The sequence below is a fragment of the Patagioenas fasciata genome, chromosome 18, assembly GCF_037038585.1.
Source record: "Patagioenas fasciata isolate bPatFas1 chromosome 18, bPatFas1.hap1, whole genome shotgun sequence".
In the NCBI taxonomy this organism is placed as follows: domain Eukaryota; kingdom Metazoa; phylum Chordata; class Aves; order Columbiformes; family Columbidae; genus Patagioenas; species Patagioenas fasciata.
In genome coordinates, this window is record NC_092537.1 from 12,881,893 (window position 1) to 12,906,315 (window position 24,423).

Here is a 24,423-nt window from a genome sequence, read left to right on the forward strand (position 1 = left end):
ACAGCCTGCGCCTCTAAGATTTCCTTCTGGAAGAGAGACCAGTTTTCCTGGGCTGCTTTGTCCTTCAGGACTGCTTCCCGAGGGACTCTGCCAGGCAGCCTCCTGAACAGGTCCGGGTCTGCCCTTGGGAAGTGCAAGGTAGCAGTTCTGCTGAGCACCCTCCTAACTGCTCCGAGAACAGAATGCTCAGTCATTTCATGGTCACGATGCCCAAGGCGACCTCCCCGTTGCCCACGAGTCCTTCTGTCTTTCTTGGGATGGTATCCATGCAGGGCTTGGTCAGGTCAGAGCTCACTTGTTGCTGGTGACAGCTTTGCTGTTGGGGACACCACTTTTCCTTCCAGCAGCCCATGAACCAACCCCACTGGTGCCCAGGGCCCTGAGCTCTGCAGGTGGGACCCCTCTGTGCACAGGGACCCCCTGTCCCCGGGGCGGCCGTGCCAGCACCCCCAGCCACCTCCAGCCCCAGCAACCCCGAGCGAGCGGAAACCGCGACTCTGCAAATACCAGAGAAAGTCAGAGAGCACAGGTCTGAAAAAACATGGATAAATGTATTTACAGAGAAAAACACAAGAGTAAACCTCTTTACAGGAAAAACCCCAAACTACAACAAACTATATACAGGAAAAACCCCAAACTACAACAAACTATATACAGGAAGAACCCCAAACTAGAACCAACTATATACAGAAAAAACCCCCGAACTACAACAAACTAGACGCAGAAAAAACCCCCAACGCCAACAACCCAAATCCTACGAACATGCTAACATGAACAAACTGCAAAACTCCCCCTTCAGTAGCCCACCCCACCCCACCCCATCTTCGACATCCACGTCCAGATCTTCTCCAGCTAGCCATCCACCTCCATCGGTTCTCCCAGATCTTGATCGACTTCCATCTCTTCCTCCACCTCCTCGTCCACTTCCATTTCCTCCACCCACTCATCCACTTCCATGTCCTCCTCCCCTTTCCAATCCGCGTCCATCTTCCTTCTCTTCCCGGTCAGAAGGCAGCGCCGTGCGCAGCGTGGTGTAACCTAAGGCAAAAGCCAAGCGGAAATTGCATTGGTCCTGCCCTGGGCAGCCCAGCAGAGCTGTAGGATGGGGGTCTCAGCAGCCCTGAGCCCTTTCAGTGCCCATGGAGAGCTGTGGGGTGATGGGTCCCCTGGGCACGTCCCCAGCAGGAGCTGCCTGGAGTTTGGGCAGCTCCTGGGCCACCAGCACCCCCGGGCCAGCACCTGTCGCTTGACGCTCCTGTTCTTGCTGCGCTTTGGCATCTTCTTTTGCGGGTGTTCCTTGCAGGTCTGTGGGAACAGAAAGGGCAGGGGTGAGCAGCCATGTCCCTGCGCTGTCGGGGGTCCCAGGCACGGAGCCCGGCCCCACACCTCCCTCGGAGCCCAGTAGCTCCTTAGCCTGTGCTGGTGGTTTTTTTGGCTGCGCGCTGCTCCCCGGGCAGGGCTGGGCTGTCCCGGCTCCAGCCTGGAAAGGGGCAGAGGAGGCACGGGCTCAGGCTGCGGGCAGCAGCCGCTGCTCCCGCCGAGCATCCCTCCGGCACGAGCCCGGGGTGCCCTGGGCTCCCCTGGGGCCGTGTCCCCCGGGCAGGGATGCTGGATTTCAGCAGGGGACGAGCAGCCCAGAAGGGCTTCTCCCAGCCCGTGGCCTTGCAGGGGTGGGTGGAGAGGACGAGCTGAGCTCCTGGTCCCCGAGCTCCCCAGAGTGGGTTCCCCACGCCACGCCACGCCATCCCCGCGGTGCCTGCTCCAGCCTGGCCGGGCAGTGGAGGTGCCCAAAGCCGTGGAGCGGGAGCGTACCTCGAGCAGTCGCGCTCTCCTCGTAGAAAACACAGCGAGGGAAGGACGGAGGGACGGAGGTGCTGGGTGTCGGTGGGAAGGGTCGGGTTGAGTGGCTGGGGCACTGGGAACGGGAGAGAAGGGCTGGAGTGGGAGCAGGGCAGGCAGGAAGAACTGGAGAAGGGGAGAGCAGGCAGGCTGTGGTGGCTTCTGGAGGGGGTCGCTGTGTTGTGGTCGTTGCCGGGCACCGGCGCTGCAGATGGAACACGGGCCGTGCCATCACACCTGGGTTGTTGCATGGGCACTCTGGTGTGGGCTGCGCAGCAGGGATGGGGGTGACCCCCTCAATGGTGGTTATGGATGTACCAACCTGCCTTTTCACCAGTTTCAGAATCCCAACCACTTGGAGTTCCATGCTGCCTTGAGCGGTTCTTCCCAACCGTCCCGTCATGGCCGGCAGCCATCCTCCCCTCTCAGAAAGGTTCTTCTCCGCTTGGTTCCTGCGGTAGCTGAACTTGACCTCAATGTTGATGGCCATCCCTTTGCAGGCTCTCATCTCGCTCTGCCTCTGTACAGCACAGCCACTCTTCCGTGTGGGCACGAATGGCAGCGCAAGGCGGAACCTGGCTAGAATGCAGGAAGACTCTAAAGGCCTGGGGGTGCCAGGGAATTCAAGTGGTGCCCACGTCATCTTCTCCTCCCTCCTACCGTTGGGAGGAAAGGGGGCAGGCAGAAATGGAGAATGCATCTTAGCTGCGGGCTTGGTGGCTGGTGCCGTCCTGAAGGATGCTGGCTCTTCTGCCAGTGGGACACTGGTGATGACTAGAAGCAGCTGGGGAGGGATGGGATCCACCTGTCTAGAAGAGGCGAGGGAATGTTTGGCAGCAGGCTGGCCAGCTTGGTGAGGTGGGCTTTCAACTGAAGGCCTTGGGGACAGTGTCCAAAGTGGCAACGCTCACGCCACCGCATCCAACTGGGGAAACTAAGCCAGGCCAAGCAGAGCAGCGACAAAAGCTCCTGAGCTGCCTCCCAGCATGAGAAGCAGCAGGCCACCCGCCTCCAGGGTGTGGATGGAAGGTAGCGGAGGTGGAATTCACTCCTAGTTTTTTCTCTTCCATAGCCTTTTGGGGCCATCCTCCTCTGGGAAAAAGCTGGATTTCCAAAGGAGACAAGTTGGGCTTTTTCTTTCTGAGCTCTGCAGAAACTCAGCAAGTTGGAGGCTGCAATAGGAACTTGCAGCACAGAGACATTGGCTGTGTCCCTTCCTGCTTTAGAAAGAACAGACTGCTTCAGCAGCCTGGCGGGAAGAATTTTTTCCTGCTATCCAATCTGAACGTCCCCTGGCGCAGCGCGAGGCCGTTTCCTCTTGTCCTGTCTCTTGCCCCTTGGGGAGAAGTTCTTTATCCGCTGCAGAGTACAGCCCTGCAGGCCAGGAGCTGCCAGCTTCTCCAGGAGAATGCTGTGGGATACGCTGTCAAAGGCTTTACTCAAGTCTAATGACACAGCATGCACAGCCTTTCCCTCGTCTCCTAGGTGGGACACCTTGTTGCAGAAGGACACCAGGTTGGTGAAGCGGGACCTGCCTTTTAGAAACCCGTGTGGAGTGGACCTGATCACATACATGGTTTTCTTGCCTGTGCTGTGTGCTATCACTCAGGATGTTGTGCTCCATGACCTTCCCTGGCACCGAGACCAGACGGACAGGTCCCCGGATCCTTCTTCCAGCCTTTCTTGTAGATGGGCGTCACGTGAGCCAACTCCCCGTGAAGCGGGACCTCCCCAGTTAGCCAGGATTGCTGATGGATAATGCAAAGTGGCTTAGGGATCACCTTGGCCGGCTCCCTCAGGACCCTTGGGTGTATCCCGTCTGACCCCCTAGACTTGTGGGTGTGCAAGTGGTGTAGCAGCTCGCTAACCATTTCCCCTTGGATTCTTGGGGCTTCATTCTGCAGCCCAAGCCTGTCTCCTGTCTCAGGGGGCTGGGGGCCTGGAGCACAACCGCTCTGACCCTGAAAGACTGAGGCAAAGAAGACATTGAGTACCCCAGCCTTTCCCTGGTTATCAATTCTCCTTTGATTCCCAAGTTCCAGCCGCAGCTCTCTGTTCGGCCAGGCCAGAACGTCTTCCCCGGGGGCTCGTCTTTAGGCAGACGGGGACAGCCTGCGCCTCTAAGATTTCCTTCTGGAAGAGAGACCAGTTTTCCTGGGCTGCTTTGTCCTTCAGGACTGCTTCCCGAGGGACTCTGCCAGGCAGCCTCCTGAACAGGTCCGGGTCTGCCCTTGGGAAGTGCAAGGTAGCAGTTCTGCTGAGCACCCTCCTAACTGCTCCGAGAACAGAATGCTCAGTCATTTCATGGTCACGATGCCCAAGGCGACCTCCCCGTTGCCCACGAGTCCTTCTGTCTTTCTTGGGATGGTATCCCTGCAGGGCTTGGTCATGTCAGAGCTCACTTGTTGCTGGTGACAGCTTTGCTGCTGGGGACACCACTTTTCCTTCCAGCAGCCCATGAACCAACCCCACTGGTGCCCAGGGCCCTGAGCTCTGCAGGTGGGACCCCTCTGTGCACAGGGACCCCCTGTCCCCGGGGCGGCCGTGCCAGCACCCCCAGCCACCTCCAGCCCCAGCAACCCCGAGCGAGCGGAAACCGCGACTCTGCAAATACCAGAGAAAGTCAGAGAGCACAGGTCTGAAAAAACATGGATAAATGTATTTACAGAGAAAAACACAAGAGTAAACCTCTTTACAGGAAAAACCCCAAACTACAACAAACTATATACAGGAAAAACCCCAAACTACAACAAACTATATACAGGAAGAACCCCAAACTAGAACCAACTATATACAGAAAAAACCCCCGAACTACAACAAACTATACGCAGAAAAAACCCCCAACGCCAACAACCCAAATACTACGAACACGCTAACATGAACAAACTGCAAAACTCCCCCTTCAGTAGCCCACCCCACCCCACCCCATCTTCGACATCCACGTCCAGGTCTTCTCCAGCTAGCCATCCACCTCCATCGGTTCTCCCAGATCTTGATCGACTTCCATCTCTTCCTCCACCTCCTCGTCCACTTCCATTTCCTCCACCCACTCATCCACTTCCATGTCCTCCTCCCCTTTCCAATCGGCGTCCATCTTCCGTCTCTTCCCGTTGGGAAGGCAGCGCCGTGCGCAGCGTGGTGTAACCTAAGGCAAAAGCCAAGCGGAAATTGCATTGGTCCTGCCCTGGGCAGCCCAGCAGAGCTGTAGGATGGGGGTCTCAGCAGCCCTGAGCCCTTTCAGTGCCCATGGAGAGCTGTGGGGTGATGGGTCCCCTGGGCACGTCCCCAGCAGGAGCTGCCTGGAGTTTGGGCAGCTCCTGGGCCACCAGCAGCCCCGGGCCAGCACCTGTCGCTTGACGCTCCTTTCCTTGCTGCGCTTTGGCATCTTCTTTTGCTGGTGGTCCTTGCAGGTCTGTGGGAACAGAGAGGGCAGGGGTGAGCAGCCATGTCCCTGCCCCGTCGGGGGTCCCAGGCACGGAGCCCGGCCCCACACCTCCCTCGGAGCCCAGTAGCTCCTTAGCCTGTGCTGGTGGTTTTTTTGGCTGCGCGCTGCTCCCCGGGCAGGGCTGGGCTGCCCCGGCTCCAGCCTGGAAAGGGGCAGAGGAGGCACGGGCTCAGGCTGCGGGCAGCAGCCGCTGCTCCCGCCGAGCATCCCTCCGGCACGAGCCCGGGGTGCCCTGGGCTCCCCTGGGGCCGTGTCCCCCGGGCAGGGATGCTGGATTTCAGCAGGGGACGAGCAGCCCAGAAGGGTTTCTCCCCGCCCGTGGCCTTGCAGGGGTGGGTGGAGAGGACGAGCTGAGCTCCTGGTCCCCGAGCTCCCCATAGTGGGTTCCCCACCCCACGCCACGCCATCCGCGCGGTGCCTGCTCCAGCCTGGCTGGGCAGTGGAGGTGCCCAAAGCCGTGGAGCAGGAGCGTACCTCGAGCAGTCGCGCTCTCCTCGTAGAAAACACAGCGAGGGAAGGACGGAGGGACGGAGGTGCTGGGTGTCGGTGGGAAGGGTCGGGTTGAGTGGCTGGGGCACTGGGAACGGGAGAGAAGGGCTGGAGTGGGAGCAGGGCAGGCAGGAAGAACTGGAGAAGGGGAGAGCAGGCAGGCTGTGGTGGCTTCTGGAGGGGGTCGCTGTGTTGTGGTCGTTGCCGGGCACCGGCGCTGCAGATGGAACACGGGCCGTGCCATCACACCTGGGTTGTTGCATGGGCACTCTGGTGTGGGCTGCGCAGCAGGGATGGGGGTGACCCCCTCAATGGTGGTTATGGATGTACCAACCTGCCTTTTCACCAGTTTCAGAATCCCAACCACTTGGAGTTCCATGCTGCCTTGAGCGGTTCTTCCCAACCGTCCCGTCATGGCCGGCAGCCATCCTCCCCCCTCAGAAAGGTTCTTCTCCGCTTGGTTCCTGCGATAGCTGAACTTGACCTCAATGTTGATGGCCATCCCTTTGCAGGCTCTCATCTCGCTCTGCCCCTGTACAGCACAGCCACTCTTCCGTGTGGGCACAAATGGCAGCGCAAGGCGGAACCTGGCTAGAATGCAGGAAGACTCTAAAGGCCTGGGGGTGCCAGTGAATTCAAGTGGTGCCCAAGTCATCTTCTCCTCCCTCCTACCGTTGGGAGGAAAGGGGGCAGGCAGAAATGGAGAATGCATCTTAGCTGCGGGCTTGGTGGCTGGTGCCGTCCTGAAGGATGCTGGCTCTTCTGCCAGTGGGACACTGGTGATGACTAGAAGCAGCTGGGGAGGGATGGGATCCACCTGTCTAGAAGAGGCGAGGGAATGTTTGGCAGCAGGCTGGCCAGCTTGGTGAGGTGGGCTTTCAACTGAAGGCCTTGGGGACAGTGTCCAAAGTGGCAACGCTCACGCCACCGCATCCAACTGGGGAAGATAAGCCAGGCCAAGCAGAGCAGCGACAAAAGCTCCTGAGCTGCCTCCCAGCATGAGAAGCAGCAGGCCACCCGCCTCCAGGGTGTGGATGGAAGGTAGCGGAGGTGGAATTCACTCCTAGTTTTTTCTCTTCCATAGCCTTTTGGGGCCATCCTCCTCTGGGAAAAAGCTGGATTTCCAAAGGAGACAAGTTGGGCTTTTTCTTTCTGAGCTCTGCAGAAACTCAGCAAGTTGGAGGCTGCAATAGGAACTTGCAGCACAGAGACATTGGCTGTGTCCCTTCCTGCTTTAGAAAGAACAGACTGCTTCAGCAGCCTGGCGGGAAGAATTTTTTCCTGCTATCCAATCTGAACGTCCCCTGGCGCAGCGCGAGGCCATTTCCTCTTGTCCTGTCTCTTGCCCCTTGGGGAGAAGTTCTTTATCCGCTGCAGAGTACAGCCCTGCAGGCCAGGAGCTGCCAGCTTCTCCAGGAGAATGCTGTGGGATACGCTGTCAAAGGCTTTACTCAAGTCTAATGACACAGCATGCACAGCCTTTCCCTCGTCTCCTAGGTGGGACACCTTGTTGCAGAAGGACACCAGGTTGGTGAAGCGGGACCTGCCTTTTAGAAACCCGTGTGGAGTGGGCCTGATCACATGGTTTTCTTGCCTGTGCTGTGTGCTATCACTCAGGATGTTGTGCTCCATGACCTTCCCTGGCACCGAGACCAGACTGACAGGTCCCCGGGTCCTTCTTCCAGCCTTTCTTGTAGATGGGCGTCACGTGAGCCAACTCCCCGTGAAGCGGGACCTCCCCAGTTAGCCAGGATTGCTGATGGATAATGCAAAGTGGCTTAGGGATCACCTTGGCCGGCTCCCTCAGGACCCTTGGGTGTATCCCGTCTGACCCCCTAGACTTGTGGGTGTGCAAGTGGTGTAGCAGCTCGCTAACCATTTCCCCTTGGATTCTTGGGGCTTCATTCTGCAGCCCAAGCCTGTCTCCTGTCTCAGGGGGCTGGGGACCTGGAGCACAACCGCTGTGACCCTTAAAGACTGAGGCAAAGAAGACATTGAGTACCCCAGCCTTTCCCTGGTTATCAATTCTCCTTTGATTCCCAAGTTCCAGCCGCAGCTCTCTATTCGGCCAGGCCGGAACGTCTTCCCCGGGGGCTCGTCTTTAGGCAGACGGGGACAGCCTGCGCCTCTAAGATTTCCTTCTGGAAGAGAGACCAGATTTCCTGGGCTGCTTTGTCCTTCAGGACTGCTTCCCGAGGGACTCTGCCAGGCAGCCTCCTGAACAGGTCCGGGTCTGCCCTTGGGAAGTGCAAGGTAGCAGTTCTGCTGAGCACCCTCCTAACTGCTCCGAGAACAGAATGCTCAGTCCTTTCATGGTCACGATGCCCAAGGCGACCTCCCCGTTGCCCACGAGTCCTTCTGTCTTTCTTGGGATGGTATCCATGCAGGGCTTGGTCAGGTCAGAGCTCACTTGTTGCTGGTGACAGCTTTGCTGTTGGGGACACCACTTTTCCTTCCAGCAGCCCATGAACCAACCCCACTGGTGCCCAGTGCCCTGAGCTCTGCAGGTGGGACCCCTCTGTGCACAGGGACCCCCTGTCCCCGGGGCGGCCGTGCCAGCACCCCCAGCCACCTCCAGCCCCAGCAACCCCGAGCGAGCGGAAACCGCGACTCTGCAAATACCAGAGAAAGTCAGAGAGCACAGGTCTGAAAAAACATGGATAAATGTATTTACAGAGAAAAACACAAGAGTAAACCTCTTTACAGGAAAAACCCCAAACTACAACAAACTATATACAGGAAAAACCCCAAACTACAACAAACTATATACAGGAAGAACCCCGAACTAGAACCAACTATATACAGAAAAAACCCCCGAACTACAACAAACTATACGCAGAAAAAACCCCCAACGCCAACAACCCAAATCCTACGAACACGCTAACATGAACAAACTGCAAAACTCCCTCTTCAGTAGCCCACCCCACCCCACCCCATCTTCGACATCCACGTCCAGGTCTTCTCCAGCTAGCCATCCACCTCCATCGGTTCTCCCAGATCTTGATCGACTTCCATCTCTTCCTCCACCTCCTCGTCCACTTCCATTTCCTCCACCCACTCATCCACTTCCATGTCCTCCTCCCCTTTCCAATCTGCGTCCATCTTCCTTCTCTTCCCGTTCGGAAGGCAGCGCCGTGCGCAGCGTGGTGTAACCTAAGGCAAAAGCCAAGCGGAAATTGCATTGGTCCTGCCCTGGGCAGCCCAGCAGAGCTGTAGGATGGGGGTCTCAGCACCCCTGAGCCCTTTCAGTGCCCATGGAGAGCTGTGGGGTGACGGGTCCCCTGGGCACGTCCCCAGCAGGAGCTGCCTGGAGTTTGGGCAGCTCCTGGGCCACCAGCAGCCCCGGGCCAGCACCTGTCGCTTGACGCTCCTTTCCTTGCTGCGCTTTGGCATCTTCTTTTGCTGGTGGTCCTTGCAGGTCTGTGGGAACAGAGAGGGCAGGGGTGAGCAGCCATGTCCCTGCGCCGTCGGGGGTCCCAGGCACGGAGCCCGGCCCCACACCTCCCTCGGAGCCCAGTAGCTCCTTAGCCTGTGCTGGTGGTTTTTTTGGCTGCGCGCTGCTCCCCGGGCAGGGCTGGGCTGCCCCGGCTCCAGCCTGGAAAGGGGCAGAGGAGGCACGGGCTCAGGCTGCGGGCAGCAGCCGCTGCTCCCGCTGAGCATCCCTCCGGCACGAGCCCGGGGTGCCCTGGGCTCCCCTGGGGCCGTGTCCCCCGGGCAGGGATGCTGGATTTCAGCAGGGGACGAGCAGCCCAGAAGGGCTTCTCCCAGCCCGTGGCCTTGCAGGGGTGGGTGGAGAGGACGAGCTGAGCTCCTGGTCCCCGAGCTCCCCATAGTGGGTTCCCCACCCCACGCCACGCCATCCGCGCGGTGCCTGCTCCAGCCTGGCCGGGCAGTGGAGGTGCCCAAAGCCGTGGAGCGGGAGCGTACCTCGAGCAGTCGCGCTCTCCTCGTAGAAAACACAGCGAGGGAAGGACGGAGGGACGGAGGTGCTGGGTGTCGGTGGGAAGGGTCGGGTTGAGTGGCTGGGGCACTGGGAACGGGAGAGAAGGGCTGGAGTGGGAGCAGGGCAGGCAGGAAGAACTGGAGAAGGGGAGAGCAGGCAGGCTGTGGTGGCTTCTGGAGGGGGTCGCTGTGTTGTGGTCGTTGCCGGGCACCGGCGCTGCAGATGGAACACGGGCCGTGCCATCACACCTGGGTTGTTGCATGGGCACTCTGGTGTGGGCTGCGCAGCAGGGATGGGGGTGACCCCCTCAATGGTGGTTATGGATGTACCAACCTGCCTTTTCACCAGTTTCAGAATCCCAACCACTTGGAGTTCCATGCTGCCTTGAGCGGTTCTTCCCAACCGTCCCGTCATGGCCGGCAGCCATCCTCCCCCCTCAGAAAGGTTCTTCTCCGCTTGGTTCCTGCGGTAGCTGAACTTGACCTCAATGTTGATGGCCATCCCTTTGCAGGCTCTCATCTCGCTCTGCCCCTGTACAGCACAGCCACTCTTCCGTGTGGGCACGAATGGCAGCGCAAGGCGGAACCTGGCTAGAATGCAGGAAGACTCTAAAGGCCTGGGGGTGCCAGTGAATTCAAGTGGTGCCCAAGTCATCTTCTCCTCCCTCCTACCGTTGGGAGGAAAGGGGGCAGGCAGAAATGGAGAATGCATCTTAGCTGCGGGCTTGGTGGCTGGTGCCGTCCTGAAGGATGCTGGCTCTTCTGCCAGTGGGACACTGGTGATGACTAGAAGCAGCTGGGGAGGGATGGGATCCACCTGTCTAGAAGAGGTGAGGGAATGTTTGGCAGCAGGCTGGCCAGCTTGGTGAGGTGGGCTTTCAACTGAAGGCCTTGGGGACAGTGTCCAAAGTGGCAACGCTCACGCCACCGCATCCAACTGGGGAAGATAAGCCAGGCCAAGCAGAGCAGCGACAAAAGCTCCTGAGCTGCCTCCCAGCATGAGAAGCAGCAGGCCACCCGCCTCCAGGGTGTGGATGGAAGGGAGCGGAGGTGGAATTCACTCCTAGTTTTTTCTCTTCCATAGCCTTTTGGGGCCATCCTCCTCTGGGAAAAAGCTGGATTTCCAAAGGAGACAAGTTGGGCTTTTTCTTTCTGAGCTCTGCAGAAACTCAGCAAGTTGGAGGCTGCAATAGGAACTTGCAGCACAGAGACATTGGCTGTGTCCCTTCCTGCTTTAGAAAGAACAGACTGCTTCAGCAGCCTGGCGGGAAGAATTTTTTCCTGCTATCCAATCTGAACGTCCCCTGGCGCAGCGCGAGGCCATTTCCTCTTGTCCTGTCTCTTGCCCCTTGGGGAGAAGTTCTTTATCCGCTGCAGAGTACAGCCCTGCAGGCCAGGAGCTGCCAGCTTCTCCAGGAGAATGCTGTGGGATACGCTGTCAAAGGCTTTACTCAAGTCTAATGACACAGCATGCACAGCCTTTCCCTCGTCTCCTAGGTGGGACACCTTGTTGCAGAAGGACACCAGGTTGGTGAAGCGGGACCTGCCTTTTAGAAACCCGTGTGGAGTGGGCCTGATCACATGGTTTTCTTGCCTGTGCTGTGTGCTATCACTCAGGATGTTGTGCTCCATGACCTTCCCTGGCACCAAGACCAGACTGACAGGTCCCCGGGTCCTTCTTCCAGCCTTTCTTGTAGATGGGCGTCACGTGAGCCAACTCCCCGTGAAGCGGGACCTCCCCAGTTAGCCAGGATTGCTGATGGATAATGCAAAGTGGCTTAGGGATCACCTTGGCCGGCTCCCTCAGGACCCTTGGGTGTATCCCGTCTGACCCCCTAGACTTGTGGGTGTGCAAGTGGTGTAGCAGCTCGCTAACCATTTCCCCTTGGATTCTTGGGGCTTCATTCTGCAGCCCAAGCCTGTCTCCTGTCTCAGGGGGCTGGGGACCTGGAGCACAACCGCTGTGACCCTTAAAGACTGAGGCAAAGAAGACATTGAGTACCCCAGCCTTTCCCTGGTTATCAATTCTCCTTTGATTCCCAAGTTCCAGCCGCAGCTCTCTATTCGGCCAGGCCGGAACGTCTTCCCCGGGGGCTCGTCTTTAGGCAGACGGGGACAGCCTGCGCCTCTAAGATTTCCTTCTGGAAGAGAGACCAGTTTTCCTGGGCTGCTTTGTCCTTCAGGACTGCTTCCCGAGGGACTCTGCCAGGCAGCCTCCTGAACAGGTCCGGGTCTGCCCTTGGGAAGTGCAAGGTAGCAGTTCTGCTGAGCACCCTCCTAACTGCTCCGAGAACAGAATGCTCAGTCCTTTCATGGTCACGATGCCCAAGGCGACCTCCCCGTTGCCCACGAGTCCTTCTGTCTTTCTTGGGATGGTATCCATGCAGGGCTTGGTCAGGTCAGAGCTCACTTGTTGCTGGTGACAGCTTTGCTGTTGGGGACACCACTTTTCCTTCCAGCAGCCCATGAACCAACCCCACTGGTGCCCAGGGCCCTGAGCTCTGCAGGTGGGACCCCTCTGTGCACAGGGACCCCCTGTCCCCGGGGCGGCCGTGCCAGCACCCCCAGCCACCTCCAGCCCCAGCAACCCCGAGCGAGCGGAAACCGCGACTCTGCAAATACCAGAGAAAGTCAGAGAGCACAGGTCTGAAAAAACATGGATAAATGTATTTACAGAGAAAAACACAAGAGTAAACCTCTTTACAGGAAAAACCCCAAACTACAACAAACTATATACAGGAAGAACCCCAAACTACAACAAACTATATACAGGAAGAACCCCAAACTAGAACCAACTATATACAGAAAAAACCCCCGAACTACAACAAACTAGACGCAGAAAAAACCCCCAACGCCAACAACCCAAATACGACAAACACGCTAACATGAACAAACTGCAAAACTCCCCCTTCAGTAGCCCACCCCACCCCACCCCATCTTCGACATCCACGTCCAGATCTTCTCCAGCTAGCCATCCACCTCCATCGGTTCTCCCAGATCTTGATCGACTTCCATCTCTTCCTCCACCTCCTCGTCCACTTCCATTTCCTCCACCCACTCATCCACTTCCATGTCCTCCTCCCCTTTCCAATCTGCGTCCATCTTCCTTCTCTTCCCGTTTGGAAGGCAGCGCCGTGCGCAGCGTGGTGTAACCTAAGGCAAAAGCCAAGCGGAAATTGCATTGGTCCTGCCCTGGGCAGCCCAGCAGAGCTGTAGGATGGGGGCCTCAGCACCCCTGAGCCCTTTCAGTGCCCATGGAGAGCTGTGGGGTGATGGGTCCCCTGGGCACGTCCCCAGCAGGAGCTGCCTGGAGTTTGGGCAGCTCCTGGGCCACCAGCAGCCCCGGGCCAGCACCTGTCGCTTGACGCTCCTTTCCTTGCTGCGCTTTGGCATCTTCTTTTGCTGGTGGTCCTTGCAGGTCTGTGGGAACAGAAAGGGCAGGGGTGAGCAGCCATGTCCCTGCGCCGTCGGGGGTCCCAGGCACGGAGCCCGGCCCCACACCTCCCTCGGAGCCCAGTAGCTCCTTAGCCTGTGCTGGTGGTTTTTTTGGCTGCGCGCTGCTCCCCGGGCAGGGCTGGGCTGTCCCGGCTCCAGCCTGGAAAGGGGCAGAGGAGGCACGGGCTCAGGCTGCGGGCAGCAGCCGCTGCTCCCGCCGAGCATCCCTCCGGCACGAGCCCGGGGTGCCCTGGGCTCCCCTGGGGCCGTGTCCCCCGGGCAGGGATGCTGGATTTCAGCAGGGGACGAGCAGCCCAGAAGGGCTTCTCCCAGCCCGTGGCCTTGCAGGGGTGGGTGGAGAGGACGAGCTGAGCTCCTGGTCCCCGAGCTCCCCATAGTGGGTTCCCCACCCCACGCCACGCCATCCGCGCGGTGCCTGCTCCAGCCTGGCCGGGCAGTGGAGGTGCCCAAAGCCGTGGAGCGGGAGCGTACCTCGAGCAGTCGCGCTCTCCTCGTAGAAAACACAGCGAGGGAAGGACGGAGGGACGGAGGTGCTGGGTGTCGGTGGGAAGGGTCGGGTTGAGTGGCTGGGGCACTGGGAACGGGAGAGAAGGGCTGGAGTGGGAGCAGGGCAGGCAGGAAGAACTGGAGAAGGGGAGAGCAGGCAGGCTGTGGTGGCTTCTGGAGGGGGTCGCTGTGTTGTGGTTGTTGCCGGGCACCGGCGCTGCAGATGGAACACGGGCCGTGCCATCACACCTGGGTTGTTGCATGGGCACTCTGGTGTGGGCTGCGCAGCAGGGATGGGGGTGACCCCCTCAATGGTGGTTATGGATGTACCAACCTGCCTTTTCACCAGTTTCAGAATCCCAACCACTTGGAGTTCCATGCTGCCTTGAGCGGTTCTTCCCAACCGTCCCGTCATGGCCGGCAGCCATCCTCCCCCCTCAGAAAGGTTCTTCTCCGCTTGGTTCCTGCGATAGCTGAACTTGACCTCAATGTTGATGGCCATCCCTTTGCAGGCTCTCATCTCGCTCTGCCCCTGTACAGCACAGCCACTCTTCCGTGTGGGCACAAATGGCAGCGCAAGGCGGAACCTGGCTAGAATGCAGGAAGACTCTAAAGGCCTGGGGGTGCCAGTGAATTCAAGTGGTGCCCCAGTCATCTTCTCCTCCCTCCTACCGTTGGGAGGAAAGGGGGCAGGCAGAAATGGAGAATGCATCTTAGCTGCGGGCTTGGTGGCTGGTGCCGTCCTGAAGGATGCTGGCTCTTCTGCCAATGGGACACTGGTGATGACTAGAAGCAGCTGGGGAGGGATGGGATCCACCTGTCTAGAAGAGGCGAGGGAATGTCTGGCAGCAGGCTGGCCAGCTTGGTGAGGTGGGCTTTCAACTGAAGGCCTTGGGGACAGTGTCCAAAGTGGCAACGCTCACGCCACCGCATCCAACTGGGGAAGATAAGCCAGGCCAAGCAGAGCAGCGACAAAAGCTCCTGAGCTGCCTCCCAGCATGAGAAGCAGCAGGCCACCCGTCTCCAGGGTGTGGATGGAAGGGAGCGGAGGTGGAATTCACTCCTAGTTTTTTCTCTTCCATAGCCTTTTGGGGCCATCCTCCTCTGGGAAAAAGCTGGATTTCCAAAGGAGACAAGTTGGGCTTTTTCTTTCTGAGCTCTGCAGAAACTCAGCAAGTTGGAGGCTGCAATAGGAACTTGCAGCACAGAGACATTGGCTGTGTCCCTTCCTGCTTTAGAAAGAACAGACTGCTTCAGCAGCCTGGCGGGAAGAATTTTTTCCTGCTATCCAATCTGAACGTCCCCTGGCGCAGCGCGAGGCCATTTCCTCTTGTCCTGTCTCTTGCCCCTTGGGGAGAAGTTCTTTATCCGCTGCAGAGTACAGCCCTGCAGGCCAGGAGCTGCCAGCTTCTCCAGGAGAATGCTGTGGGATACGCTGTCAAAGGCTTTACTCAAGTCTAATGACACAGCATGCGCAGCCTTTCCCTCGTCTCCTAGGTGGGACACCTTGTTGCAGAAGGACACCAGGTTGGTGAAGCGGGACCTGCCTTTTAGAAACCCGTGTGGAGTGGGCCTGATCACATGGTTTTCTTGCCTGTGCTGTGTGCTATCACTCAGGATGTTGTGCTCCATGACCTTCCCTGGCACCGAGACCAGACTGACAGGTCCCCGGATCCTTCTTCCAGCCTTTCTTGTAGATGGGCATCACGTGAGCCAACTCCCCGTGAAGCGGGACCTCCCCAGTTAGCCAGGATTGCTGATGGATAATGCAAAGTGGCTTAGGGATCACCTTGGCCGGCTCCCTCAGGACCCTTGGGTGTATCCCGTCTGACCCCCTAGACTTGTGGGTGTGCAAGTGGTGTAGCAGCTCGCTAACCATTTCCCCTTGGATTCTTGGGGCTTCATTCTGCAGCCCAAGCCTGTCTCCTGTCTCAGGGGGCTGGGGACCTGGAGCACAACCGCTCTGACCCTTAAAGACTGAGGCAAAGAAGACATTGAGTACCCCAGCCTTTCCCTGGTTATCAATTCTCCTTTGATTCCCAAGTTCCAGCCGCAGCCCTCTATTCGGCCAGGCCGGAACGTCTTCCCCGCCGGCTCGTCTTTAGGCAGACGGGGACAGCCTGCGCCTCTAAGATTTCCTTCTGGAAGAGAGACCAGTTTTCCTGGGCTGCTTTGTCCTTCAGGACTGCTTCCCGAGGGACTCTGCCAGGCAGCCTCCTGAACAGGTCCGGGTCTGCCCTTGGGAAGTGCAAGGTAGCAGTTCTGCTGAGCACCCTCCTAACTGCTCCGAGAACAGAATGCTCAGTCCTTTCATGGTCACGATGCCCAAGGCGACCTCCCCGTTGCCCACGAGTCCTTCTGTCTTTCTTGGGATGGTATCCATGCAGGGCTTGGTCAGGTCAGAGCTCACTTGTTGCTGGTGACAGCTTTGCTGTTGGGGACACCACTTTTCCTTCCAGCAGCCCATGAACCAACCCCACTGGTGCCCAGTGCCCTGAGCTCTGCAGGTGGGACCCCTCTGTGCACAGGGACCCCCTGTCCCCGGGGCGGCCGTGCCAGCACCCCCAGCCACCTCCAGCCCCAGCAACCCCGAGCGAGCGGAAACCGCGACTCTGCAAATACCAGAGAAAGTCAGAGAGCACAGGTCTGAAAAAACATGGATAAATGTATTTACAGAGAAAAACACAAGAGTAAACCTCTTTACAGGAAAAACCCCAAACTACAACAAACTATATACAGGAAAAACCCCAAACTACAACAAACTATATACAGGAAGAACCCCAAACTAGAACCAACTATATACAGAAAAAACCCCCGAACTACAACAAACTATACGCAGAAAAAACCCCCAACGCCAACAACCCAAATCCTACGAACACGCTAACATGAACAAACTGCAAAACTCCCCCTTCAGTAGCCCACCCCACCCCACCCCATCTTCGACATCCACGTCCAGATCTTCTCCAGCTAGCCATCCACCTCCATCGGTTCTCCCAGATCTTGATCGACTTCCATCTCTTCCTCCACCTCCGCGTCCACTTCCATTTCCTCCACCCACTCATCCACTTCCATGTCCTCCTCCCCTTTCCAATCCGCATCCATCTTCCTTCTCTTCCCGGTCAGAAGGCAGCGCCGTGCGCAGCGTGGTGTAACCTAAGGCAAAAGCCAAGCGGAAATTGCATTGGTCCTGCCCTGGGCAGCCCAGCAGAGCTGTAGGATGGGGGTCTCAGCAGCCCTGAGCCCTTTCAGTGCCCATGGAGAGCTGTGGGGTGACGGGTCCCCTGGGCACGTCCCCAGCAGGAGCTGCCTGGAGTTTGGGCAGCTCCTGGGCCACCAGCAGCCCCGGGCCAGCACCTGTCGCTTGACGCTCCTTTCCTTGCTGCGCTTTGGCATCTTCTTTTGCCGGTGGTTCTTGCAGGTCTGTGGGAACAGAGAGGGCAGGGGTGAGCAGCCATGTCCCTGCGCCGTCGGGGGTCCCAGGCACGGAGCCCGGCCCCACACCTCCCTCGGAGCCCAGTAGCTCCTTAGCCTGTGCTGGTGGTTTTTTTGGCTGCGCGCTGCTCCCCGGGCAGGGCTGGGCTGCCCCGGCTCCAGCCTGGAAAGGGGCAGAGGAGGCACGGGCTCAGGCTGCGGGCAGCAGCCGCTGCTCCCGCCGAGCATCCCTCCGGCACGAGCCCGGGGTGCCCTGGGCTCCCCTGGGGCCGTGTCCCCCGGGCAGGGATGCTGGATTTCAGCAGGGGACGAGCAGCCCAGAAGGGCTTCTCCCAGCCCGTGGCCTTGCAGGGGTGGGTGGAGAGGACGAGCTGAGCTCCTGGTCCCCGAGCTCCCCAGAGTGGGTTCCCCACCCCACGCCACGCCATCCCCGCGGTGCCTGCTCCAGCCTGGCCGGGCAGTGGAGGTGCCCAAAGCCGTGGAGCGGGAGCGTACCTCGAGCAGTCGCGCTCTCCTCGTAGAAAACACAGCGAGGGAAGGACGGAGGGACGGAGGTGCTGGGTGTCGGTGGGAAGGGTCGGGTTGAGTGGCTGGGGCACTGGGAACGGGAGAGAAGGGCTGGAGTGGGAGCAGGGCAGGCAGGAAGAACTGGAGAAGGGGAGAGCAGGCAGGCTGTGGTGGCTTCTGGAGGGGGTCGCTGTGTTGTGGTTGTTGCCGGGCACCGGCGCTGCAGATGGAACACGGGCCGTGCCATCACACCTGGGTTGTTGCATGGGCACTCTGGTGTGGGCTGCGCAGCAGGGATGGGGGTGACCCCCTCAATGGTGGTTATGGATGTACCAACCTGCCTTTTCACCAGTTTCAGAATCCCAACCACTTGGAGTTCCATGCTGCCTTGAGCGGTTCTTCCCAACCGTCCCGTCATGGCCGGCAGCCATCCTCCCCCCTCAGAAAGGTTCTTCTCCGCTTGGTTCCTGCGGTAGCTGAACTTGACCTCAATGTTGATGGCCATCCCTTTGCAGGCTCTCATCTCGCTCTGCCCCTGTACAGCACAGCCACTCTTCCGTGTGGGCACGAATGGCAGCGCAAGGCGGAACCTGGCTAGAATGCAGGAAGACTCTAAAGGCCTGGGGGTGCCAGTGAATTCAAGTGGTGCCCAAGTCATCTTCTCCTCCCTCCTACCGTTGGGAGGAAAGGGGGCAGGCAGAAATGGAGAATGCATCTTAGCTGCGGGCTTGGTGGCTGGTGCCGTCCGGAAGGATGCTGGCTCTTCTGCCAGTGGGACACTGGTGATGACTAGAAGCAGCTGGGGAGGGATGGGATCCACCTGTCTAGAAGAGGCGAGGGAATGTTTGGCAGCAGGCTGGCCAGCTTGGTGAGGTGGGCTTTCAACTGAAGGCCTTGGGGACAGTGTCCAAAGTGGCAACGCTCACGGCACCGCATCCAACTGGGGAAGATAAGCCAGGCCAAGCAGAGCAGCGACAAAAGCTCCTGAGCTGCCTCCCAGCATGAGAAGCAGCAGGCCACCCGCCTCCAGGGTGTGGATGGAAGGTAGCGGAGGTGGAATTCACTCCTAGTTTTTTCTCTTCCATAGCCTTTTGGGGCCATCCTCCTCTGGGAAAAAGCTGGATTTCCAAAGGAGACAAGTTGGGCTTTTTCTTTCTGAGCTCTGCAGAAACTCAGCAAGTTGGAGGCTGCAATAGGAACTTGCAGCACAGAGACATTGGCTGTGTCCCTTCCTGCTTTAGAAAGAACAGACTGCTTCAGCAGCCTGGCGGGAAGAATTTTTTCCTGCTATCCAATCTGAACGTCCCCTGGCGCAGCGCGAGGCCATTTCCTCTTGTCCTGTCTCTTGCCCCTTGGGGAGAAGTTCTTTATCCGCTGCAGAGTACAGCCCTGCAGGCCAGGAGCTGCCAGCTTCTCCAGGAGAATGCTGTGGGATACGCTGTCAAAGGCTTTACTCAAGTCTAATGACACAGCATGCGCAGCCTTTCCCTCGTCTCCTAGGTGGGACACCTTGTTGCAGAAGGACACCAGGTTGGTGAAGCGGGACCTGCCTTTTAGAAACCCGTGTGGAGTGGGCCTGATCACATGGTTTTCTTGCCTGTGCTGTGTGCTATCACTCAGGATGTTGTGCTCCATGACCTTCCCTGGCACCGAGACCAGACTGACAGGTCCCCGGATCCTTCTTCCAGCCTTTCTTGTAGATGGGCGTCACGTGAGCCAACTCCCCGTGAAGCGGGACCTCCCCAGTTAGCCAGGATTGCTGATGGATAATGCAAAGTGGCTTAGGGATCACCTTGGCCGGCTCCCTCAGGACCCTTGGGTGTATCCCGTCTGACCCCCTAGACTTGTGGGTGTGCAAGTGGTGTAGCAGCTCGCTAACCATTTCCCCTTGGATTCTTGGGGCTTCATTCTGCAGCCCAAGCCTGTCTCCTGTCTCAGGGGGCTGGGGACCTGGAGCACAACCGCTCTGACCCTTAAAGACTGAGGCAAAGAAGACATTGAGTACCCCAGCCTTTCCCTGGTTATCAATTCTCCTTTGATTCCCAAGTTCCAGCCGCAGCCCTCTATTCGGCCAGGCCGGAACGTCTTCCCCGCCGGCTCGTCTTTAGGCAGACGGGGACAGCCTGCGCCTCTAAGATTTCCTTCTGGAAGAGAGACCAGTTTTCCTGGGCTGCTTTGTCCTTCAGGACTGCTTCCCGAGGGACTCTGCCAGGCAGCCTCCTGAACAGGTCCGGGTCTGCCCTTGGGAAGTGCAAGGTAGCAGTTCTGCTGAGCACCCTCCTAACTGCTCCGAGAACAGAATGCTCAGTCATTTCATGGTCACGATGCCCAAGGCGATCTCCCCGTTGCCCACGAGTCCTTCTGTCTTTCTTGGGATGGTATCCATGCAGGGCTTGGTCAGGTCAGAGCTCACTTGTTGCTGGTGACAGCTTTGCTGTTGGGGACACCACTTTTCCTTCCAGCAGCCCATGAACCAACCCCACTGGTGCCCAGGGCCCTGAGCTCTGCAGGTGGGACCCCTCTGTGCACAGGGACCCCCTGTCCCCGGGGCGGCCGTGCCAGCACCCCCAGCCACCTCCAGCCCCAGCAACCCCGAGCGAGCGGAAACCGCGACTCTGCAAATACCAGAGAAAGTCAGAGAGCACAGGTCTGAAAAAACATGGATAAATGTATTTACAGAGAAAAACACAAGAGTAAACCTCTTTACAGGAAAAACCCCAAACTACAACAAACTATATACAGGAAAAACCCCAAACTACAACAAACTATATACAGGAAGAACCCCAAACTAGAACCAACTATATACAGAAAAAACCCCCGAACTACAACAAACTATACGCAGAAAAAACCCCCAACGCCAACAACCCAAATCCTACGAACACGCTAACATGAACAAACTGCAAAACTCCCCCTTCAGTAGCCCACCCCACCCCACCCCATCTTCGACATCCACGTCCAGATCTTCTCCAGCTAGCCATCCACCTCCATCGGTTCTCCCAGATCTTGATCGACTTCCATCTCTTCCTCCACCTCCGCGTCCACTTCCATTTCCTCCACCCACTCATCCACTTCCATGTCCTCCTCCCCTTTCCAATCCGCATCCATCTTCCTTCTCTTCCCGGTCAGAAGGCAGCGCCGTGCGCAGCGTGGTGTAACCTAAGGCAAAAGCCAAGCGGAAATTGCATTGGTCCTGCCCTGGGCAGCCCAGCAGAGCTGTAGGATGGGGGTCTCAGCAGCCCTGAGCCCTTTCAGTGCCCATGGAGAGCTGTGGGGTGACGGGTCCCCTGGGCACGTCCCCAGCAGGAGCTGCCTGGAGTTTGGGCAGCTCCTGGGCCACCAGCAGCCCCGGGCCAGCACCTGTCGCTTGACGCTCCTTTCCTTGCTGCGCTTTGGCATCTTCTTTTACCGGTGGTCCTTGCAGGTCTGTGGGAACAGAGAGGGCAGGGGTGAGCAGCCATGTCCCTGTGCCGTCGGGGGTCCCAGGCACGGAGCCTGGCCCCACACCTCCCTCGGAGCCCAGTAGCTCCTTAGCCTGTGCTGGTGGTTTTTTTGGCTGCGCGCTGCTCCCCGGGCAGGGCTGGGCTGCCCCGGCTCCAGCCTGGAAAGGGGCAGAGGAGGCACGGGCTCAGGCTGCGGGCAGCAGCCGCTGCTCCCGCCGAGCATCCCTCCGGCACGAGCCCGGGGTGCCCTGGGCTCCCCTGGGGCCGTGTCCCCCGGGCAGGGATGCTGGATTTCAGCAGGGGACGAGCAGCCCAGAAGGGCTTCTCCCAGCCCGTGGCCTTGCAGGGGTGGGTGGAGAGGACGAGCTGAGCTCCTGGTCCCCGAGCTCCCCATAGTGGGTTCCCCACCCCACGCCACGCCATCCCCGCGGTGCCTGCTCCAGCCTGGCCGGGCAGTGGAGGTGCCCAAAGCCGTGGAGCGGGAGCGTACCTCGAGCAGTCGCGCTCTCCTCGTAGAAAACACAGCGAGGGAAGGACGGAGGGACGGAGGTGCTGGGTGTCGGTGGGAAGGGTCGGGTTGAGTGGCTGGGGCACTGGGAACGGGAGAGAAGGGCTGGAGTGGGAGCAGGGCAGGCAGGAAGAACTGGAGAAGGGGAGAGCAGGCAGGCTGTGGTGGCTTCTGGAGGGGGTCGCTGTGTTGTGGTTGTTGCCGGGCACCGGCGCTGCAGATGGAACACGGGCCGTGCCATCACACCTGGGTTGTTGCATGGGCACTCTGGTGTGGGCTGCGCAGCAGGGATGGGGGTGACCCCCTCAATGGTGGTTATGGATGTACCAACCTGCCTTTTCACCAGTTTCAGAATCCCAACCACTTGGAGTTCCATGCTGCCTTGAGCGGTTCTTCCCAACCGTCCCGTCATGGCCGGCAGCCATCCTCCCCCCTCAGAAAGGTTCTTCTCCGCTTGGTTCCTGCGGTAGCTGAACTTGACCTCAATGTTGATGGCCATCCCTTTGCAGGCTCTCATCTCGCTCTGCCCCTGTACAGCACAGCCACTCTTCCGTGTGGGCACAAATGGCAGCGCAAGGCGGAACCTGGCTAGAATGCAGGAGGACTCTAAAGGCCTGGGGGTGCCAGTGAATTCAAGTGGTGCCCAAGTCATCTTCTCCTCCCTCCTACCGTTGGGAGGAAAGGGGGCAGGCAGAAATGGAGAATGCATCTTAGCTGCGGGCTTGGTGGCTGGTGCCGTCCTGAAGGATGCTGGCTTTTCTGCCAGTGGGGCACTGGTGATGACTAGAAGCAGCTGGGGAGGGATGGGATCCACCTGTCTAGAAGAGGCGAGGGAACATTTGGCAGCAGGCTGGCCAGCTTGGTGAGGTGGGCTTTCAACTGAAGGCCTTGGGGACAGTGTCCAAAGTGGCAACGCTCACGGCACCGCATCCAACTGGGGAAGATAAGCCAGGCCAAGCAGAGCAGCGACAAAAGCTCCTGAGCTGCCTCCCAGCATGAGAAGCAGCAGGCCACCCGCCTCCAGGGTGTGGATGGAAGGTAGCGGAGGTGGAATTCACTCCTAGTTTTTTCTCTTCCATAGCCTTTTGGGGCCATCCTCCTCTGGGAAAAAGCTGGATTTCCAAAGGAGACAAGTTGGGCTTTTTCTTTCTGAGCTCTGCAGAAACTCAGCAAGTTGGAGGCTGCAATAGGAACTTGCAGCACAGAGACATTGGCTGTGTCCCTTCCTGCTTTAGAAAGAACAGACTGCTTCAGCAGCCTGGCGGGAAGAATTTTTTCCTGCTATCCAATCTGAACGTCCCCTGGCGCAGCGCGAGGCCATTTCCTCTTGTCCTGTCTCTTGCCCCTTGGGGAGAAGTTCTTTATCCGCTGCAGAGTACAGCCCTGCAGGCCAGGAGCTGCCAGCTTCTCCAGGAGAATGCTGTGGGATACGCTGTCAAAGGCTTTACTCAAGTCTAATGACACAGCATGCACAGCCTTTCCCTCGTCTCCTAGGTGGGACACCTTGTTGCAGAAGGACACCAGGTTGGTGAAGCGGGACCTGCCTTTTAGAAACCCGTGTGGAGTGGGCCTGATCACATGGTTTTCTTGCCTGTGCTGTGTGCTATCACTCAGGATGTTGTGCTCCATGACCTTCCCTGGCACCGAGACCAGACTGACAGGTCCCCTCATCCGCTTCCTTGTATTCATCTTCCCTATCTACGGCCATGTTCTGTCTCTTCCCTTTATGAAGGCAGCACTGTGTGCAGCATGGTGTAACCTAACGCAAAAGCCAAGCAGAAATTGCATTGGTGTCCTCCTCTGGCTCGTCCTGCTTTTAGCTGCGCAGTGATTGTGACTCCAGGTCCTCTCTTTCTGTACACGGTCACCTGTGGTCCAGTGTGATGAGCTGGTTGGGTCTCAGACTGCTGAGCCGGTTCAAACTGGCGTATCTCCTGTCCTGTGCCCACGTTTCTGTAATCTAGTTCACCCAAGGATTATTATCTTTGCAAGGCGTCAGTGAAGTCCTGTTTTTCGTACAATAAGTTACACAGAGCTAAGCAAGGCTGGGCAGTAGTGATGTGGGTTAAGGGGTCAGCTCTTTAAGTGTCTTTAGTGATGTGGGGTAGGGTTAGTTCCTTAAGTGTCAAGTGTTAGTTCTTTAGGTGTTAATTAGTTAATTGTCAATTCCATGTATCACTCAGTAGGGATATTGAAAAGAATGAGTTAGAATATCCTTCAGAAGAAGGAATCAGGAAAGGGAAGAGCCCTGTGTGCAGCGTTGCTTTCCTGCAGCTTCTCTGGCGCCCTGCTGGGCCAAGCACAGGTGCTGTGAAACTGCACAGGGAACCAATTCAAGTGATGCCTTAAGAGCGTTGTGAGCTGTAGGAAACGGCAGGGTGCTAACAAAATATAATCATCCAAATTTAGTTTGAAACACTCTAACTGACTAAAGAAGAAATGTGAGCTGCATACAAAACAATTGATTTTTATTTTGTGTTTAGGAAACTTCAGCAAATGAGGTGATGCATATGTTGTAATGATGTTTATTTGTTAAGACACTTTACTAATTTGCTTGTATAAATTCTGTAATGATACTGATAAATCAGGTTTTGAAAACCTGAATAAGTAATTTAAATAATCAGTTGTAACCAGGTCCCAGGTTCTAGATTTCTACAGTGTGAACTGTTGCTGTCGTGAACCTGAATTAGTTTTTCTGAAATAACTGTAAAAGTTCCTATTGTTAGTGTTTCTGGTGAGCATATATTGAATCCAGAAGGTACTTAAAAATAGATTTTGTAAGAGACTTGAAATTTTTAAACTATTTAGATCCTGAGAGAAGGAAGTGGAAGTGTCTTTGTGATGCTGCTTAACACATTTGGAAGAAGCTCCAGCTCCCC

The 24,423-nt window shown here is 57.8% G+C and overlaps 1 protein-coding gene across 4 annotated transcripts in view; it reads left to right on the forward strand.

The window, feature by feature from the left end:
* The window catches only part of GAS7 (growth arrest specific 7), a 151,025-nt gene that overhangs the window by 112,624 nt on the left and 13,978 nt on the right, over window positions 1–24,423 (forward strand). The gene's annotated exons all lie outside the window — the stretch shown is intronic.